Genomic DNA, 17,360 nt, shown 5'->3' on the forward strand with positions numbered 1-17,360 from the left:
ACAACCCTCAGAAGGGGAGAAAATATTTGCAAATGAAACAACTGACAGAGGATTAATATCCAAAATATACAAGCAGCTCATACAGCTCAATATCAAAAAAACAAACAACCCAATCCAAAAATGGGCAGAAAACCTAAATAGACATTTCTCCAAAGAAGATATACAGATTGCCAACAAACACATGAAAGGATGCTCAACATCACTAATCATTAGAGAAATGCAAATCAAAACTGCAATGAGGTGTCACCTCACACCAGTCAGAATGGCCATCATCAAAAAGTCTACAAACAATAAATGCTAGCAAAGGTGTGGAGAAAAGGGAACCCTCTTGCACTGCTGGTGGGAATGTAAATTGATATAGCCACTATGGAGAAGAGTATGGAGGTTCCTGAAAAAATTAAAAATAGAACTACCATATGACCCAGCAATCCCACTACTGGGCATATACCCTGAGAAAACCGTAATTCAAAAAGAGTCATGTACCACAATGTTCATTGCAGCACTATTTACAATAGCCAGGACATGCAAGCAACCTAAGTGTCCATCGACAGATGAATGGATAAAGATGTGGCACATATATAAAATGGAATATTACTCAGCCATAAAAAGAAATGAAATTGAGTTATTTGTAGTGAGGTGGATGGACTTAGAGTGTGTCATACATAATGAAGTAAGCCAGAAAGAGAAAAACAAATACCATATGCTAACACATATATATGGAATCTAAAAAAAAAACAAAACAGTTCTGATGAACCTAGGGGCATGACAGGAATAAAGACGCAGATGTAGACAATGGACTTGAGGACACAGGGAGGGGGAAGGGTAAGCTGGGACGAAATGAAAGAGTAGCTTGGACATATATACACTACGAAATGTGAATTAGCTAGTGGGAAGCAGCTGCATAGCACAGGGAGATCAGCTTGGTTGCTTTGTGACCACCTAGAGGGGTGGGATAGGGAGGGTGGGAGGGAGACACAAGAGGGAGGGCATATGGGGATATATGTATATGTATAGCTGATTTACTTTGTTATACACTAGAAACTCACACAACATTGTAAAGCAATTATACTCCAATAAAGATGTTAAAAAAAAAGCCGATATTTCCCTTCTTACCTTTAGTTAAATGAGATTTCTGCTTATTTTGGTTATATGATTAAGTAGCACAAGCTACTTGAGATGTAGACTAATATTGGAAAATATCCCTCTAAATATGAAAAGAGGATTTTAGAGCCAGAAGAGAACTAAGAACCAGATCTAAAGTTCAAGGAATGGAGACAGCATACAGGTGGTTAATGGTGAGGTAGCCTCATCCCCAATTTCCAGATGATTGACTAACTGGAATCTTACTGCCATGAGTTCACTGCCATGCTGTTCCCTCCAGATATGATCCGTAGGGAGTGTGGTCAACATATGCAGTCGATTTCGCCTCACCATAATCTACTCCCCTTTTCTCCCAACAAGAGTAGTCTGCCCCTCCTTTCTCAGCGAGGGGTGGAGCATGAAGCCACAGAAGTCAGTTAGCTTCTCCCATCACCCAGATCCAGGAAGTGGTCCAGGGTGGACAGGTCATCCAATCAAAACCAAGGAATCAATTAGAAGATGGAACTCCTAGGAAAAGAAAGCTCCTTCTTTCTTCCTTCCTTCTGGAAGTGAATGAGTGCTTTTGTCAGTCATCTTGAAGATGAGAGAAGAGCTTGGAGCTGTCAGAGACCCACCATCGTACAGAGCTGAGTGTGGAGCCATTACCCAAAAGAAAGTCACAAGTACAGAGAGAGAGAAACTAGATCCTATCTACAGTGTTTGTACCTTAAATCCACCCTATCTCTGGAGTTTTCCCTATCTCTGGACTTTTTAGTTACATGTGCCAGTAAGTTTCCTTTGTTACTTAAGCCAGCTTGAGTTAGTTTTTCTGTTACTTGCAAAACAAAACAAAACAAAACAACAACAACAACAATAAAAAACCCATATATTTCTGATCAATGGTCTATGCTATTCAAGGTTATCTACAGAATGAAAGCATTCTGATAGAATGCATTTCAATTTCTTATCTACATAAAGGCACAAATTTTTTTCCAGGTTAAATTCAGAACGGGAGTCCTTATCTGTAAACCTTACTGCAGATCAAACTGCCGAATCTCAATACTTGTTTTAGATCCAAGGTAGCTCAGAAAAGAACTTCAAAAGTATGTACCTTAAATTCTTAGAATCTAATTTTAATTGCAATTTTCCTCCCTTTTGTAATAGTAATACACAAATTTGGAAATTAGGAATAGAGGAAGGGGGAAAAATCATTCATATTCTTATCACCTAAAAGTAACAACTCCTAATATTTGGTTGTTTTTTCTTCTAAACTTTTTGCTGTCCTTTTTTCTTTAATTGAGTCCATTCAGATTGTTAAGTATGATATCTATTCGTCTTGATTTAAAAAGTGAACTTCAGGTCAATATGAAAGACTAAATTGATGTGGAACATCCCACACACACATATGCACTCCAAGCAAAAAGAATTGCTGAATAAAATGTAACAAAATAAATTTAAATGCAAGTTTAAGGCCTAGAAAGGGAAATCTCCAGATGTCAAAACAAAGGGAGCACCAAAATCAGAAAAGCAGACAACAGGGTACAGGCATTATGTCATTCAGGAAGCAGAGAAGCTCTGTTTCATGAGGCAAACAGATAACTCCATGAGTTATCTGTTTAATAATCCAGCTTTACAAACATAATTATTATTAGAAAATCACTCTATTTTCTGGTTATATGTTGGGCCAATTTAAGTTTTCAGCTATGATTTTGTATATTTTTCTCTTTGTTCATAGGTAGGAGGAAATCCAGAGATGCTGTTCAGTGGGTGGTAGTCAGAGTTCTGTTAATTAGGAGTTCCGAATTAATTTAAAAATTTTTCCTAAGTATTTTTTGTTCTTCTATCAAGCATATCTCTGGGTCTAAAACAAAATACGTAGCTCTCTCTGCTCTTACTAAGGTTAACAGTAGCCTCCATGTTCCTAAATCCATTTGGTCTCCTCTCAGTTCTCACCTTATTGACCTCTCAGCAGTATTTAACATAGTTCATCTCTCCAGCCTCTTTCATTTGGCTTTTTCTTCATTAGGCTTTTTCTCTTTTCTGTTGACACTTACTTGGTAGTCTCATGGCTTGACACTCTCATGATAGACTGATGACTTCAAGATGTATATCTTTATATCTTGAATATAAACCTGCAGCCCAGACCTCTCCCATGAACTCCAGGCTCTTGCCTACTTGATACTTTTCCCTTGTGGTCTAATAGGTGTTTCGACCTCACGTGTCCAAAAGCCATGCTCTTACTCTTCTTCCCCTGCAGTCTTAACTCATCCCATTTAAGGGCAACTTGACTGTCCCAATTGCTCAGCCAAGTAACTTAGAGTCATCTTTGATTATTCATTTTATCATATGCTACATCTAATTTATTTGTAAATGCTCTTAACTCCACTATTAAAAGTGACCCAAAATCAGACTGCTTCTCACCATTTTCACCCTCATTCAACCTACTGATACCTCTTACTTGGACCACAATAGTAACTTCCTAATCAGTAGCCCTGCTTCTACCTTTCAGTCTGTTTTCCAACTTAGCTGTTGGAATGTTATGCATTCCATGATGGTCCTGTTAAAAAAAGAAACCCTGTGTACAAATAAATCAAATCATGTCACTCTCCTGACCAATACTCTCCAAAGTCTTCCATCTCAAACAGACTGGAAGCCAACATCTTGTAAATGGCCTACAAAGACCTGCATGATCTGGCTTCTGTGCAGTGAAGTATTAACCTTGACCAAAGAAAGGTCTGACCCTTTGCCCCCAGATCCTGAGAGGTAACCTCTAAGCCCTTGGAATGCTCTACCCACCAGGAGTGTGTTTATCTACCTGGAGGCCTTGGGCCATGCCTGATGGTCTATGCTAAATGTGTGTTTTATAGTAGGGTCCTTGAGCCACAAAGAATCAGCTTGACCTCCATACAGGCAGGAGACCAAGGTCAACCACGCAGGTGGTCAGTGTGTCTATGTGGCCGATCTGCAATGAGAATTCTGGGCACCAAGGCTCTGCTAAGCTTCCCTAGTTGGTAACGTTCTATGCACATTGTCACACACTGTTGCTGGGAGAAAAGCGCTCTCCACATGGCTCCACTGGAAAGGGCAGCTAGAAGCTCTGTGCCTGGTTCTCCTAGACCCCACTCTGGGCACTTCGTCCCTATGCTGATTGTAATCTGTATCTTTCTCCTATAAAAATTATATGTGTGAATATAAAAGCTTTGCTGAATTCTGTGAGTCCTTATAATGAATCACTGAACCTTAGGCAGGTCTTGGGAACCTCCTGAACTTGCAGCACTTCCTTTACTTTCTCAACATGTTTTCTTGCTACTCTACTGATCATTCACTCTGCTCATGTCCCACTGGCTTCTGTGATGTTTCTCCCTTATACACTTTTACTCTCAGCTTGTGCTGTACACTCTGTCTGGAGTACTCTTCCCCTAGAAGCCCATATGATTGCCCTTTTCACCTCCTTCAGACATTTATCCAAATGCTGTCTTCTCAGTGGGCCTTCCTTAGCTACACTATTTAAGACTGTAACTCGGGCTTCCCTGGTGGCGCAGTGGTTGAGAATCTGCCTGCCAATTCAAGGGACACGGGTTCGAGCCCTGGTCTGGGAAGATCCCACATGCCGTGGAGCAACTAGGTCCGTGAGCCACAATTACTGAGCCTGCGCATCTGGAGCCTGTGCTCCGCAACAAGAGAGGCCGCGATAGTGAGAGGCCCGTGCACCGGGATGAAGAGTGGGCCCCACCTGCCGCAACTAGAGAAAGCCCTCGCATGGAAACGAAGACCCAACACAGCCATAAATAAATAAATAAATAAAATTAAAAAAAAAAACAAAACTGTAACTCTCTCCTGACACATATACTCATCTTCCTTCCATGTATTGTGTTTCTATAGAGAACTTATCCTTTCTGAAATGTTACACACTTTATTTTGTTAGTTTATTGTCTACCTCACCCCAACTAGGATGAAATCTTAAGGAAAGCAGGGAACTTAGTCTGTTTTGTCACTGCTGTGTCCCCCATGTCTGGAATAGTGTATAATATAGGTGAGCACTCAGCAATAGCTCTTGAATGAAAGAATAAAATCTGTGTCTGTCTGGGAGGAAATAAGCTAAAGAGTTCAACAAAACAATAGATACTACACCCGAAACAATAAGGACTGGTTAGTGGTCGTACAAAATAACTTCATAAAAGAGTGCCACCAATGAATAGTAAAATATGGATTTGTAGATTTGGCTGTGTGAACCTGATTTTCCATCTTCTGAGAGAATATGTTTTGGATCACCCAACAATTTAAAGGGGTCATGAGATATAGCAGGGAAAATATTTAACCTATACAGGACATGCAGAAACCAAGAATAGGTGGACATGGAGTCAGAAATGGAAGGTCCTTGGATAGGAAATGGTTGTGAGGAAGGAGCAGAAAGAAGATAGTTGGACTCTGTCCACTGTCATTGAGTCTCAACCAGGCTCCCTCAAGCAATTAAAGCCCCTGAGTGGATAAGTACGACCCTATTGTTGCCATTGCCCATCCCACTAACACTGAATTGAACAGGTCAGGGTCTTGCTCAGGAGGTGGAATGGGGCCAGGCTCAAATGAGAAACCCCACAATGACCTAATGATACCCCAAGGTATCATCTTGCAATTGTTAATCACCAGCTGAAGAGTGCCTTTGTTGCATGCCATGTTGTTCCTGGAAAAGTCTGATCTGTACCAAGAACAAGAAGATCAAATCAGAACTCACAATCATCCACAAGTGCTGAGTAGAGAATCTCTAGTATATTTAGGATGATGTAGAATCATCCAGGAATCCCAACAGGAGGGCTGACCCTCCAGACTCATCTCGGTCTTTTGGGAAATGACACCTGGGTATTATAATGAGACGATACCCTTCTTGTAATGAGATGGAAATGGAAATTGATTAGGAAAAGAGTAAACTAAAGAGGGCTAGTCTATGGGATTGATGGACAGGGGTAAGAAGGGGAGAGCTTGTGGTGGGAAGGAGTGGAGGAGAGACCCATAACTCCGTAATGTGGACATGTTAGCACCACATCTGAGGAGAAGCAAGGAATACTCAGAGTGAATGCTGTGAGTATCTCGTCTGGTCACAACCCAGGACTCCACTAGGACTGGACAGTGACATCACAGAGAACTTTCTGGAGGAAAGTACAGTGAAGACTCTGTGAATAGAGTGAAGTAACTGAGTAAATGGAAAGTGAAACGAGATGGATATCTGAGGAGAAGAAACAATAAAGTGGACTTATGACATTATAATGGGCAGCTTCAAAGGATTCTAACATCCAAGATTTAAGGACCTATTTCCTATGAGAACAATGCTGTCCCCCAAGTACCACTAAAACAAATGAGGGCACTTTGGATCTTTTCAGTAAAGAGAGAAGGTTGGGAAGTAAGTGGCAAGGAGGCTGTGGATGGAAAGTCTGGTGGAGCAACCCTCTGTGTCTGATAATCCAGCAGATTGTCTGCCAGTGAAAAATGAGGGCTTATTCCTCATACTCTTGCTTAATCATTCATTTATTCAGCAAACATTTATTGAGTTTTACACTAGATACCAGATTCTGGGAATTCTGCAATTAACCATACAAATAACATCCCTGTCCTCCTGGAGTTCACACTCCAGTGAAAGAGACAAACAATACGGAAACAAACAAATACAAGTGGTAAGAGGAAAAAAAAATAGAAGAAAAAGAAAACTAAATACAATTTTCTTTCAGACAAACAAAAACTGAGGTCATTCAATTTAAGCCCAAAACGACTAGAAGAACAGAAACTTCCACAAGAATATCTGGAGAGTAGAAGGAATTCTATGTTTCCAGTTCAAGACCATTTCATCTGATGCGCAAAAGATAAGGTAAGCTTTTCTGATATTTGGGCTATATATGTTGTAATTTCAAATCAGTGGGGGAAATTTAGGCTATCAAAAATGACTTTGGGAATTTTAAAAGTATAAATTTAAGTTGCTATCTCATACAAGAACTTTGAGCTGTGATAGAGACTTACATATGAAGGATGAAACCATAAATGTGCTAGAATACATTGCGGAAAGACATATCTTTTATGGGGAAGACCTTTTGAAATAAGACATTAGAGCCATAAAACATAAGGGGAAAAAAAAGAGTGGTAAGAGCAAAAATAGGGGTAAAGGAAGGAGGTGCTAATTTGATGAATTTTACAAAGATGTTACAGCAAGGATTAACCTTTTGGGAAATTATGCATAGAGATTCTGGTCTTACACAATGGTCATGTCAAGAAGCAATCATAGCTCCTTTTAAAAGCCATAACCAGGTTCTAAATGCACATGTTGTCACTGTGTGTTGAGTTATTGAATGCTGCAAAATTTCAAAAGCAGGGTGAATCAGTGATCTGTTACAGACCCCCCAAATGCTAAAGCAAGAGCTTAGATACTTAATGAGCTGCACATTCTGCACCCACACTCTACAATTTTCAGAGCTTCTATCTCATTCTGCCTTAACAAATTAAAAGGAATATCATGGAGGGAAAAATAGACAATTGGGTCAAAACTCCCTTAGCTAAAAATATTCCACGTGACCCACTGAGAGCCTGTGTCTCCCTGGCTGCTGTGGCCTCTCAGCTACTCCCACCTCTCCCAGTGGGCTCACCAGGATGTGTGGCCAGAAGCCACACTCTTCTGCTCTGCAGCCAGTTTGGAAGAGGCCTCTCCCTTTGGCTGCTGCTTTAGTTTCTTGGGGTGGTTCCCTGGCCAAGCTTTATGGGTGCCTGATTTGGAGGCTAGAGAGTCCCAGGTAATCGCATACTTGGCCTTGCCTGCCCTCCCTGCCTGTCAGTGCTCAGAGGACCTCACTCAGGTCCTGGTAATTCTCAATAGCCCCCCACAGGGCACGCCCCGCAGCAGAAGTGCTAAGCAGATAAACACAGGGGACTGAATTTATGTAGGTCAGTTAGGTCAGTATGTCTTTGAGATCCACCTCAGCTTTGAACCTAAAGGTCAAGATGACGATGTGGTGGCCTTGTTGGGGAGCTGTGGAAGACACAGTCCTCGATGCGGAATTGGTAGCTGTAGCCAGGAGGCCTTCGGGCCGAACTTATAGATTGTGTTGGCACCATAGCACCACCTCCCAACCCAAAGCAGACACTGCAATTAGTCACCACCCTCTTTCCCACTGACCTCCTCCCTATGCTAAAACTAATTCCAGTCCGAACTATGCCAGATTGAAGGAAATGAAAAAGCCATGACAACAAAATACAATATGTGATCCTGAACTAGATGCAGTACTGGTGGAGTAAAAAAATTGCTATAAAGGGCACTATTGTGTCTGCTGGCAAAATGAGAATACAGACAGTAGATCAGATAAAAACTAGGTAAATCTGACTGAAGTTGGTAATTGTACTTGGGGGTGTATGAAAGAATATCCTTACTCTTAGGAGGTACTGAGGGGTAAAGGGCTATTATGGATGTAACTTACTCTCAAAAGGCTTGGAAAAATACATTGGAGGTGGGGGGAGGATGCAGAAAGCAAGCAGGTAAAAAGACGATCAAATGGAGCAAAATGTTAACAATATATTAAAGATTAAAGTGCTACAGATATTCTATATATTATTCTTGCAATTTTTCTGTATGTTTGAAATTATTTTCAAATAAAAAAGGTTTTTTTTCATAATCTGATTTTTAGACAGGTTGTCTAAAAATAGCTCCTCTACTACCTGAACTTCCACCGTTAGAGGTTTCTTTGGATATGACATATTTTACAGGTACCCCAGGACCCCAGCTTCAACTGGGACCGCTTTGCCTTCATGTGTTTTTCTGCATCATAATTGTTTGAAACACACTGTCCTGGAATGTATCTTCATCTGAACATTGGCGCACATCACAAAATGTATAATTGAAATCTTAGGGAACATCAGTTGATAACTAGCTAAGGGCAAGGCAGAGGAATCACTGATGAGAGGCTAAAGTGTTAGGCGTGGAGAGGTGTCCCATGATAAGCAAAAACGAGCCCTGGTTACAGAGGAGGAAGGGCACCATTATTCGACCACATTCTAATTTGGTGCTGAGCCAGACCTGCAGGGTCATGGTTCTAAGAACATTCGTGGGTTCTGAGCCAGACTTCTCCCAGGCAATCCTGACAACACAATCCTTCCAGATTCACTACATCTGCTCCATCTTAACTGTGCGACAAGATGCTTTCACCTGAGCTGGGGCAGAAGACATCAACAGAACATTCTCTGAAGGAAGGCCAAGGGGATGACATGTCTGCCTTTCTTTTCTCCACCAGTCACCCACAGAGGTCTGTAGTGTGGTTCAGAATCCCATTCTTGGAAACTCCCAGACGTAGAAAATTTGCTCTATCAAATAATCTAACTGGGTTAGGTTATGATAACATATCCTTGCTACAAGATTCTCAGAATCCTAAGTGTACTGGTCATAACTTCTTACTTTTTCTCACTATAGAAGATTTCCCATTGTGATGTAAAAAGAGGTGCTTCTTAATTTTCACAATCAAGGGAAATATACAGATTCAAGTTTAAGTTCTGGTCTAGGATTGTCTGGAAAAAGTTAAAAGATTTCTGCTTTCTGTGGTTCAGGGAACTGAATGAAGCACTTCATTTTTTTAATGAAATAGTGCATCCTAGTGGCACTTACAGGCACTGCAGAGAAATTTAGGAAGAGGTTTTGTTTTTTTGGTTTTTTCCCTTGGGTAAAAATATATTTGACTCACAGTTGTTCCTTGTGCAGGAAAACCAGGTCTCAAAATGCTTTGTTTTTAATATGAAACTGCTGCAAATTTTTCCTATATGAGAAAGGGAGTATTCATATAACACAGTGTTGTTCTTGAGCCCTGAATTTCCAGTGTTTTCATTATGCATAAAGCAAATTTCCCTCTGGAAAACCACAAGTGGAAATTTCAAAACAGAATGAAAATAATATTTCAAATCCAAGGGGCACTCATCTCTCACTTTTGCTTAAATTTTAAAGCATTTTCTATCTAAACTGACACTTCTAAAACATACTCGTTTTAGAACTTCTGTTCCGTTCAATGGTAAATAAATATTCGGCCCCATTCTGAACAGGCCCCTTTCACTAAGCCTTCTAGGTCCTTTACCAGCAGGCTCTTACGGTTTCAAGTAGTCACATAGGCTCTGAGCCTGGACCATCTCAGTGTCTGCACATTCCTCTAGCCCAGTTGATGCCAGGAGAGCCACAGCCAGAGGACTCAGAGAAAATTAGCACAGGCCCCGAGACTGACCAAAATGAGGCCAGTCTAAAATAACTCATGTAGGCTTTTTTCTTTTTAATGTGGAAAATACAACCCCCTGCTCAGCTAGCATTTTTTTCTAGGCTTTTGATTTTCATGGCCATGGCCATAGCTACTTTTCAAGCAGGTCTGAGTGTGCCAAGCGTTCCATGAAAAAAGTAGGTCAGCGGAGTATGCAGTGAAGGAGGGTTTGGAGGGTTGGGCAGGGGGTGGCTGGGAGGAAGACAGTGAGTTCAATTTAGGAACAAAAATAATTTTCAACTTCCACACTGTCATGGAAATCATGAAAAGCGGAAAAGTCAGGAGGGGGATAGTCTTTCCTAAGCTTCCACTATGTGACTCTGCGTGAATAGCACTATCCTGGGAGGAGGGCTTTATGTGCATTTTCATTTCATAGATAAGGAATCAGAGGATCAGAGAAAGGCACTGGGGGGAAGGTGGTCTTCAAATCCTCCAGCCAGGACACCACATTCTCACTTTGACAGAACCCAGGGAAAGAGTTTTCAGAGCGAAAACTAGTTCTTACTTATCATTAGAATCTTCATTTAGAGATCAATGAAAATTCTATCAGTTAATGAATGTTTTCAAACACTTTGCCAGGACACCTTTGTTACAAGCTGGTAGGTGAGTGAGGTTTCTCTCTAGCTTTCCCGCCCTCTTATTCAGGCCTGCCCGCCGGTGTCCCCGCACAGCCCCTGTACCACTGTGCCACGCCCCGACACCCAAGCTTGCCCCTTGGTTCCAGTCTAGAACCTTCTTTCCTATCTTCTCTGTTTTCAGATCGGCCTGGCCGATGTCCTGTTTCCTTCTTGCTCTGCTGCCTATTAGCTTAGATTACACACCTCCATTTTAACAGGAGAACTGGAGCTTCTAGTTGAAGAAATTCTCAGGCAGTGTGGCAAGTGAATGGGAGAGGTACTAGAAGGTACCAGTGGGTATTTTAGCCCTTTTAATTTCATTCTGTTTCAAATATTTCTGTTCTAGACACAATGCTAGGCACTGGAAATACACAGACTGATAAAAGATGATTTTTATCATTCTATTACACCACTTGGAGAGTAACTTATTCCAATGTTTCCTGAGGCTGTTTTTATTACATAGGAAGCCATGTGTGAAGTAAAAAGAAAAAAAAAACCTTCTCAATAGATCCTGAGAATATATTCCAATAGTAGAAGCAAAAAAAGAATGTATGTAAGCAAGTGAAGAAAGGAGAGTGATATGCTCAGAACTGTGCAAGATTTAATTACACGTGTTTATTTTCTGCCCCTCTCTCTTTTTTAGATACAACACCACACCCTTTTTCTTTCAATCTCTGAAAGATGACTAAATGATGGATTCCTAGGATTGGTTAAGAAGGAGGTGAAGCGAGGAAACCCTGTTAGGCTCCCACCATGGCAGGCAGTGAGCTAAGCACTTTCATAAATGTGACTTCATTTAATTCTTACATTGTCATGAGGTAAGTTGAATTAGGCCCATTTTACAAAAGAGGAAACTGAGACTCAGCAAGGCTAAGTAACATACTGTATCTAAGATACAGGAGAAAATACGGGGCTAGAGCACTATAAATGGGGGAAAGGGACATTCCTACTTGTCTTTGGAGTCTTTCTTTCTGTTCCCCAACTTCTGAATGCATATACCTCAAAGTAGCAATACACGCTATCTAAGTGCAAAGCACAGGAGGATTGCAAAATAGTACAAGCTCTAGTTGTTCTCCTCAAGGTGACAACAGCATACTTTTGACACACACACACACACACACAAACAAACAATCCAAACTATATGGAACAAAGACAAGTCATTCTGTGAGAGAGAAGGGAGAGCCTGTAGTTTGGATTTGTCTTGGCAAGGGTGACGTGTGAGAATATTCTAGATGGAGAAAGCAATGATGAGTGAGACTCGATGTTTCAGGACAGGGATGGAGGGCCAGTGTGCCAAGAAGTAGGATTGAGGCAGATTGCAGAGCAGAGCAATGAGAGCAGTGCCTGGAAGACTGGACTAGAGGGGGACTGCAGCATCCCCGGGAGGCAGGGCGTGTGGTGTGTGGTGTGTGGGGGGGATGTGGAATGTGTAGGGGGGTGTGGGGAGGGGAGGAGGTGTGTGGGGGCTGTGTGGGATGTGAGTGTGCGGTGTGTGTGGAATATGGAGTGTGTGTGTGGTGTGTGGGTGTGTATGTTTGTGTATGTGATGTGTGGGGTGTGTGTGTGTGGTGTGGGGGGATATGGAGTGTGTGTGGGGTGTGTATATGTGGTATGTGGGTGCAGGTGTGTGTGTGTGGTATGTGGGTGTGTGTGTACGTGTATGTGTGGTGTATGGGTGTATGTTTGTGTATGTGATGTGTGTGTGTGTGTGGTGTGTGGGGATATGGAGTGTGTGGGGGGTGTGTATATGTGGTATGTGGGTATGGGTATGTGTGTGTGGTGTGTGGATTAAGGGGATATGTGGGTGTGTATGTATATGTGATGTATGTGAGGGTACGTATGGTAGGGGTGTGTCTGTGTGTGTGGTGTGTGTGTATGGCATGTGTATGGTGTGGGGTGTGTGTGTGAGGGTGTGTGTTGGCATAGGGTGGGATGGGGGTTGGAGGGCTGGGAATAAATATGGATTATGGAGCGAGCACTGGACTGGGACCCAAAGGACAAGGGCTTTGTTGTTGGCTGGAAACACAACATCTCTGAGCTTCAGTTTTCTCCAGCTGTAAGACCAGAAATTGGAGCAGATTATCTCCGAGGTCTGTCCCACATCAATAATTCCAAAACTTCGCCCTACCTCTCCTTTTCTTCTTTTGTCCCCTCCCACCTTCTGCTCAAGCCTATAGAAAATTTTGTCTTTGGTTGGCAAATAGCATTTGTTTTAAATGTGAGAAACAATTGTTTCATTCCATGAACCTGGACAAGCCCTGTCATTATAAAATAGCAAAATCTGTGTCATTATTATTGGGGAATTTTTTAAGTGTAAATAATTTCAAACTAATTGATGCAGTTTCTATTAAACCAATGTCATTTCTTCTACCACACCCACTTGCTTTTGCTGAATTGTTATTTTATATAATGCCCCTTTTTAATATTAGAGGCCCCATGAGAAAGAGCCCGAGGAATCCCACTGCTGTGTTTACTATAAGGATATTTTTTGAAGATATTAATTACACAACGAAGAACCATGAGAGAACTTTCTCTCTGATCTCCACATCAGAGAGAAGTGTTCCATCCCTGAGCAGCTGGCTCGTGTTCACCTAAAGGACTCTGAGACTTCTGTAAAGAGCTCCATGGCCCTCTTCCCAGCTTGGTGCTACTGGAAAGCACAGAGCCAAATCCAGGTGCAAGGGCATGGCTTGCCCGTGTCACCCTCAGTCACCCCAGGCTGCCTTCCTTTCCTGTTCTTAATTTTTCTAGGTCTCATCCTCTTTTTGTTTTTTTTGGCCATGCCACGCGGCTTGTGGGATCTTAGTTCCCTAACCAGGGGATTGAACTCAGCAGTGAAAGCACGGAGTCCTAACCACTGGACCACCAGTGAATTACCTCTTTTTTAATTTATTTTTATCTTTCTGAATCATATGCAGTTGGGCACCTTAAATACCTCTGGAAACAAGGAGGTTTAAAAATAAATAAATAAACACAACAAATAGTCTGTACAGCTGAAAGCTTTGTTTTCTAGACCAGGGGTCAGCAAATTATGGCCTACTGGCCAAATCTGGCCTGCCACTTGTTTTCATATGGTCTGTAAGATAAGATTGGCTGTTTTTTTTAATGGTTTGGGAGGAAAAAAAGGAAGAAGATTTGTGGTATGAGAAAATTATATGAAACTCAAATTTCAGCATCCATAAGTAAAGTGTAATTGGAACATAGCCACACCCACTCTTTTGCTTATTGTCGATGGCTGCTTCCACCTACAAGGGCAGAGTTCAGCAGGTAGGACAAAGGCAGATGTGGCCCATGATCTTAAAATATCTACTATGTGGCCTTTTACAGAAAAAGTTTGGGGTCCCTTGGATTAGACCTTCATTTTACATCCATTTGAGTTCCTCCTGGCTTATGTATTATAAAATTGCTTCAAAGCTGGGTGTCTACTGCATCCTTACTCCATCTAGATTGTTTCTGTGCTTTGTCCATAAAACTAATTCTCAGTGTACTTCTACTTTGACCCAAGCTCAGGTTCACTGTCTGGCTCAGAGTTCAATGCTTTGTAATAGAGATAGCCTCTTAGAAATAACTGAAGGAACCTCTTGGGTGACTATTTCATAGATATTTAAAAAATGAATTCACAAAAAACTTCTATTTTTGCTGAAAATTCTAAGCCAACAGAAGGATCGACACAGCAACTTGGCACTTTTTACACCACATTCAAACAATTTCCTCGCATTTCTTTTCAGTTGATACATGTGTTTGCATATTTACTGATTTTTTTTCTTCCCCTGGTCACCCTTAGTTAGAAATATAACCAAGTCTCCATGGAAACACAACATAATGCTCTCTCACAGATGATCGAGGGACCCAAGCAGCTGGTATTGGGCTGAAGGCTGCAATGGCATCTGACCAAATTAGGAAGAGAAAACAGCTTACCCGGCTCTTCCAGACCTCTCAGAATTCTAAGCTCAGCATGGAAACCTACACAGATTGTGAATTACTGCAGATTTTTTAAAACCTTCTCTTATTATTTTTAACCACTTTATTGAGATATAATTTACATACATACAATTCACCCATTTAAAGTACAACATAATGATTTTTAGCATATTCACAGGGTTATTACTGCAAAGTTTTTAATTCTTTCTTTTCTTTCTGAGAATACTCTATCTTATCCATTTGTATGTTTCAGCTATAGGGGGCTTACATCCCCTGCCCCCAGAATGACTGACAGGAGACACAGAATAAGCAGGAAGGGAACCTACATTTAGTGAACACCTACTGTGTGTTAGGAACTTACATGTCACACCTACTTATATGACTCCCAGTGTCACACAGTTTGTAAAGCAGAAGAGCTGGGATTTGAACTCTGGCCTGATTAACTCCAAAGCCCATTCTCTTTCCACTACACATGAAATAATACCCTTCAGAAAGAAGAAAATAGAAAAGGCAGGTTGAATGAGGTCTTTTAACATAGCCATGGTCTTGGGGGGAGGTGGAAACCAAGGTAAAGAAGAATATAAAAGTCTCCTCACCTAACCCCAACTATGCCTATAAGAAGTCAAGGTCAAAAGCCAGGTTGGGCAGGAACCAAGAGAACCTGGATACTCTTCCTTAAAAATCCATCCCTAATGCTTAAAGGAGAATGTTTTAAATAAGGATACTTAATAAGTGCCTTGAAAAAAGAATAGACAAAGTACTATGGACATTTGGAGAAAGGAGTGGGGAGGGGTAAAGGTGACATGTGTCAGGAAGAGGTGGCAGAGAATAGCATGTTCATCATAATTCAAAGCCTTGGCTATTTTCTGGGGCCAAGTATCTATTTAACTGTACTTTCTCTCCTCATATTCTGATCTAGGAACAATGATCTTCTAAGTCCCATTTCTTACTAGAATGTGGTCTAGTGGCACATATGCTTGCCTAAGAGCCTGCCTCTGTGAGAAGGACCTGCCAGCCTTGCTCTCCAAGGCATCTTGAAGAGTCACCTCAGAACTGTACTCTCAAGCCATGCAGAGGATGGGATCTGTAGGTGTGCCTGGGAAACCAGGCTGGGATGACTGCTCCCCTCAAGCAGGTGGGCTCCAAGCCCCCACCCTCAACTAGGACACCTTTGTTCTTACCTATTTGAAGGGAGCATTCCTGTGCTCCATAAGTGCTTAAAAAACACTGTCCTAGAACATATCTTTGTCTGAACACTGGCACACATCACAAAATATGTAGTACATATTCAAACCAGGACTTTAAGAGAAAGAGGCCTGCCCTCTGAAGATTTATAAAAGTGTTCATGGTGATACCACCCATCCTGGGACAAAGATGCAAAGACAAGATTGTTTTTCAAACAGTGAAACAGTCCATCTTCACCAGATCTATATTCCACCACTATTACCACTGAGGGTCAAGGAAAGCATGGAGAATAGAGTGAGAGAATATGGAGAGGCAGAGAGAAGGCAGCTCCTTCTAGTAAAGACAGATTCAGGAAAGGTGGGTGAGGAATGACATCATCTCCTCCTCCATCCCAGGGTGTGGAGCCATAGGTTCTCTTGGAAAGGTTGTTGGATTCTTCTTAGGCTCCACTTCTAAAGCATGATGGGGTGAGCTGTCTTATGTTTATATGCCCTATAAACCTAGAAGAGTTCATTCCTCTTCTGCAGGAGCCCTTTATTGCATAAAGAGTCTGTGTGAAATACTTTGCTCTCCAGAGATGAGCTATCTCATTGCAAATTGCTTTATTAATCAAACTAGCTGATAACTAGAGCAGTAGGTACTGCATTAAAATAGACCTTTTGATTATAGAAAAATAAAATAATTTAGGGACATCTTGTCTATGCAGAAACAATCTTATTCTGTGAACTGGAAGTTTTGACTTGAGCTAAGACAACTGTTCTTTATAAATGCTAAGGGCTTGGGGTTTTGTTTTTTGTTTTTGTTTTTGTTTTCAGTTTCCAGCACCTTTGTCCTTCTGAACAGCTTTTGCTCAGCTTCCTGGATATTTAAAACTCTAGGCATTTGTCAAGGAAGTACTTGTGCGGGTACAGCTGGGTGATTTAGCTAAGCACAGACATATCTTATAGAGGTTTGAACAATAATTGCTCAGAAAAAGAATGATCTTCCCATTCCAGAGCAATCTTAAAAGATTATACATCCAACCCCATACTAGGAAAAAATTTCTCCCTTTTGTTAATCTTTCACAGAATAAATGATGGTATTGGAAGGTTAGAGAACAACCAGTAATTTATCTTGGGCTACACTGATAAAAAGTGCTGTCATTTCAAGAATCTGCTCAGCCTCATGAACTACTTTATTAGCTATTAGCACAACCACATGATTCAGGCTTAAAAGAAAATAACAGCCTTGAAGGCCAGGCAGCATTAAAAAAATTCTAGTCTTAATTTATAAATTCCCTTAAGAAGAAGAGAGC

The 17,360-nt window shown here is 41.3% G+C and overlaps 1 protein-coding gene across 3 annotated transcripts in view; it reads right to left on the reverse strand.

Annotated features, from left to right (window-relative positions):
- Nucleotides 1-17,360, reverse strand: part of KCNAB1 (potassium voltage-gated channel subfamily A regulatory beta subunit 1) — a gene marked incomplete at both ends in the record, with an annotated part of 412,699 nt that overhangs the window by 364,300 nt on the left and 31,039 nt on the right. The window lies entirely within an intron of this gene.

The sequence above is a fragment of the Hyperoodon ampullatus genome (assembly GCF_949752795.1).
Source record: "Hyperoodon ampullatus genome assembly, chromosome: 5".
Classification (NCBI taxonomy): domain Eukaryota; kingdom Metazoa; phylum Chordata; class Mammalia; order Artiodactyla; family Ziphiidae; genus Hyperoodon; species Hyperoodon ampullatus.